The sequence below is a fragment of the Phascolarctos cinereus genome, unplaced genomic scaffold (genome assembly GCF_003287225.1).
Source record: "Phascolarctos cinereus isolate Bilbo 61053 unplaced genomic scaffold, phaCin_HiC Scaffold_8;HRSCAF=390, whole genome shotgun sequence".
NCBI classification, from domain to species: domain Eukaryota; kingdom Metazoa; phylum Chordata; class Mammalia; order Diprotodontia; family Phascolarctidae; genus Phascolarctos; species Phascolarctos cinereus.
In genome coordinates this window covers 35146520-35151258 of record NW_027556291.1, presented here as the reverse complement: position 1 = coordinate 35151258, position 4739 = coordinate 35146520, and the positions used below count along the sequence as shown (strand labels likewise).

General features: G+C 40.8%; 1 pseudogene; it reads right to left on the bottom strand.

The window, feature by feature from the left end:
- Nucleotides 1–3802: 3802 nt before the first annotated feature.
- On the bottom strand, nucleotides 3803–4135 carry LOC110202471 (large ribosomal subunit protein eL33 pseudogene; annotated as a pseudogene).
- Nucleotides 4136–4739: the final 604 nt, after the last annotated feature.

Genomic DNA, 4739 nt, shown 5'->3' with positions numbered 1-4739 from the left:
AATCCAAAGAAAGTTAATGCCCCTGAGATTCATCTATTTACTCTCTTAACAAGGAGCATTACAGTGACTGGGAGGATAATAAGATCAGGCTGCATTTGTAAAACTAGCTGAACAATTAGGAGGAGGATTTAATCACAAAATATCTGTCAAAAGAAAGCATCTGGCTCCCTTTATTTATTCTTTTCATAGGTGCTAAAGTGGGTAGGATCTCCAATCTAAAAATGTTGTAAGAAAATATTTCTTTTTTGAGATGAGATGGGGAAAAGTGTTCTCTGTGGCATTGGAAATTATTTCAGTCCTAGTACTCAGTCAGAAGCATTTATTAAGCACCTCCTATTAACCAGTGAGTAGAGTGCTGGGCCCTGGAGTCAGGAGGACTTGAGTTCAGATCTGGCCTCAGACATTTATAGCTGTGTGACCCTAGGCAAGTCACTTCACCCTGTTTGCCTCAGTGTCCTCATCTGTAAAAGGAGCTGGAGAAGGAAAGGGCAAAGCACTCTTGTGTCTTTACCAAGGAAACCCCAAATACGGTCACAGAGTCGGGCCAGACTGCAATGGCTCAACAACCACCATTCGCCAGGCGTTGTGCTTGGTCCTGGGGACCCAGATACAAAATATGGAACAATCTCTGGCATCTTCTGCTTTCTTTAAGAGGCACATTTTGCCAGAGGTATCTGTAATGTGCATTTCAGTAAAGCAAATACTGTTTTCCAAATGGCTTCCGTTATAAAAGTGAACACGAGTTCTCAAGGGTGAAAAAAAAAATCACCTAGTGAACTGAGCTGAGAAATTCTGGTGAGGAAAGGGTAGTCCCTTTGGCACAGTTGATTTGTCTTTGTAAATAGCTAAGCCTTCATGGTTCTTTCCCAGTCTTGAAGTTAGAATCAGAGGACCTGGGTTCAAATCCCAGTTCTGCCACTATTACCTGTGCGACTGTGGCTGAGTCACTCCTCTCTGGCCCTCAGCTTCCTCACTTGTGTAATAAGGAGCTAGGACTAGCTGATTCCAAAGGTCCCTTCCAGCTCGAAATCTGTGATTCTCTGATTCTTCCTTTCCCTTTCTCAGCTCCTCACACACACACACACACACACACACACACACACACACAACTTCTTCAGTAAAAGAAACCAAAATGCAAAGTCATCAGTATTAATACTTGTGCAGGAAGAGACTGCAATTGACTAAAATGAGGTTTGGGGATTATCTGAGGGTTCCAATTATCCTTGGTATACCTGTCACCCATTCCCAGCGAGATGTCTGTGTTCATTAAAAATTAAAGTTAAAGTCTCTTAAAGGCAAGCTCAGATTGCCGGAGTTGAAGAATCTTTTTTAGAGAAAGAAATCCCTGGATAATGCACATATTTTTCAGTATGTATCTCAAGGTTGAATATAAGGAAATAAACCAGAATGCATAATAAAACAGAGAAGGTGGAAGACAAGCTGATGTTTAATGGCATAGGCACTGAGCCATTATGTCATTGGTACAAGGAACTTGTGGGTAAAGAAACTCTACCAGTGTACCTTGTCTGCAATTTATGGTCTTAGAGGGTCACACAGCCAGGATGTGTCAGAGCTGGGGCTTGAACTTAGGTCTTCAAGGCTTTGAGACCAGTTCTCTATACACCGTCCTCTTCATTGTTAATAAGAAAAATCCTAAAAAGTCAATCCAAGCAGTCTCATTAGATAGAAAGCTGAACCTAGCATCAGAAAGACCTGAATTCGAATTTGTCAGAAGACACTTAATAGCTTTGGGACTCTGGACAAGAAAGACCCTTAATTTCTGTCTCAGCTTCCTTGTCTGTAAAATGGGGATAATAATACCACTTACCCATCCAAGGTTGTTTTGAGGATAAAATGAGATAATTTTTGTAAAGCATTTTATAAACTTCAAAGCCCCAGATAAATGATAGCTATTACTGTTATTGATAAGATGGACTTCATGTTATGGACGTAGCTTCTGATTGTTGTGTTGTGTTGATGGCACAACCTGCTATTGATGATGTTAGTGGGCAAAGTTCTGGTTTCTCATGACATTCAACTGCAAACCTACAGCTGTGCTTCCAAGCAGGCCTATCACTATCTCTTTACCTTCTAGAATCCATCAGAATTTGTTTCCCTGATGGTATTGCCCAGAATAGAATTCAGTCATCTGGTTCTTTTTACTTTGTGTAGAAAGTGTGCTCATCCCAGCTAGCCAGCACAGTTTTACTTCTGCAGGAGCTATGCCTTTGTTCTCCATGGAATGGCAAGGTATGTTGCTGAATTCCACCTGGAAATATGTTATTGGCATCCCTTAAGAAAGGCAAGTCAGCAAATAACAGGCCATTTTAACTGTGGATTTAGAAGAAAGCACTGTGAGGCAGAGGGGACACTGGAAATTAGAAAAGCTTAGAAAGATGGATTAGGCCAGTTTTGGCCTATCTTGTGCTTTACTGACAGGAGATTTTGGTGTATAAAAGGATGAAATAAGTTGTATTCCTGTTGCAACTACCAGATCAGGTTTGGTCTTTTTTTAATACTGATCTGAAAATTCTTGGTATCAGTGCATTGAAATTATTTTATTTTGTCTCCAATAAAATTGGTGGAATTTAGAGTTGAAAGTCTAAACACTCAGTAGATTGAGCCTAACTTCAAAATGCTTTGTTTCAAAAACAGGAACCCAAACTTTACCAAATCTGTTGGAGAACCTGATGCATTATACAATTCAGGCCCACTGCTGACTCACATTTACACAGAGCTTTCCAGTTTACAAGGTTTCTGTTCTCAAAAATAAATTTTATTGTTATCTTTTATTTTTATATCACTTACATTTCATATTTCCCAATGTAGCACTTCCTCTCTCCTCCTAAAGAGCCATCCTTTAAAACAAAAAAAAAAATAAAAAAGAGAAAAAAATGTTTAGCAAAACCAGTATAATAGATACCTAACAGCATGTTCAACTTTTCACACCAGTAGTCCCCCACCACTACAAAAAAGTGGGGAACTGACCATTTATTTTATTGTCTATTTACTTATTTTATTTTATTTTATTGTTTTGGCTAGGCAATGGGATTAAGTGACTTGCCCAGGGTCACACAGCTGGTAAGTGTTAGGTGTCTGAGGCTGGATTTGAACTCAGATCCTCCTGAATCCAGGCCTGATGCTCTATCCACCATGCTGCTTAGCTGCCCCTATTTACTTATTTTTAAAGCAGTCATTTAATGTTTTATTCATGGAAGCACAAACTAGTGATTGGGGTGGCTAGGTGGCTCTGCAGTGGATAGTGCTGGGCCTAGAGTCAGGAAGACTCATCTTCTTGAGTTCAAATCTGGCCTCAGACACAACTAGCTGTGTGACTCTGGGCGAGTCACTTTGCCCTGTTGGCCTCAGTTTCCTCATCCATAAAATGAGCTGGAGAAGGAAATGGCAAACTACTCCAGTATCTTTGCCAAGAAAACCCCAAATGGGGTCACAAAGAGTTGGACGTGACTGAAATCAACTGCTGAAATAGTAAGCCATGTAAGTGTGGGTACTTATGCACATGCCCATGCACTATTTATTTAGAAGCAAATACTTAATGATGTAGCTGAGAGGATGGGGATGGAGTAGTTTTGTTTTGTTTTTGTTTTTGCTAGGCAATGGGGTTAAGTGACTTGCCCAGGTCACACAGCTAGTAAGTGTTATGTGTCTGAGGCCAGATTTGAATTCAGGTCCTCCTGAATCTAGTGCCAGTGCTCTATCTACTGTGCCACCTAGCTGCCCCCTGGAATGTTTTTTTTTTTCTGCAAAAAATGTGTGATTTTTTAAAATCAGTTTTCATATTCTAGATCCTTGAGGGATCGAGCATCACTCAGATCCTGTGTCCAATGACCTTGGCAGGAAGATTGCTTCTGAACTTGGCTCAAACCATTCCACTATTTCCATGAGCTAGAGGAACTTTTCCCCAGATAACTCTTGTTCTGTTTGGTTTCCCACCAGGAGTCACTGTGTTGTTTTTGGCTTTGTATACATAAGCATATCTCTTGCCCAAATAGAATGCAGTTTCATCTCGAGCACAGACTCCTTCAACTTTCAGAAGAGCTGTGTGTTGCCTCTGGTTTCATAGGCCTCGCTTCTAGCCAGCAGAAATGGCCTTGGACCACAGTCTTCCAGACATCATGCTGTTCTAGAAGTCCTGTTTCCAGCAGGCCTCCCCAGCTCCAAGATGGAGGAAAAATGGAGTGTTTTTTTTTTTAAACCACTCTTTCCTCTATCGCTGTAAGAGTTTCAAGTATTGCTGATAACCTTGCCTAAACCTTTCCACTCCTCTTTCAGCACCCCTCCATAGCTTTCCTTTAGTTCTTTTCTTAAACTGTCCCTTCCAGTACTTCTCCCTTCACTCCTGCCCCCAACACTGAACCAGTGAATTAAAAGCAAAAAGCCTTCAGTACTTGGATACATAGTCAGGCAAAGCAGATTCACACATTGGCCAGGTCTGAAAATCTGTCTCTCTCTGTATTTTACATCATCTCCATTATGTTTGAAGGTGAGCAGCATGCTTCATCTTCACTGCATTGATTAGAATTCTTGTCGTTCACTTATTTCAGTCATGTCTGACTCTCTGTGACCCAATTTGGGTTGGTGTTTTTTCTTGGCAAAAATACTGGAATGCTTTACCATTTCCTTCTCCAGCTCATTTTATAGATGAGGAAACTGAGGCAAATGGAGTGAAGTGACTTGCCTAGGGTCATGCAGCTAACAAGTATTTGAGGCCACATTTG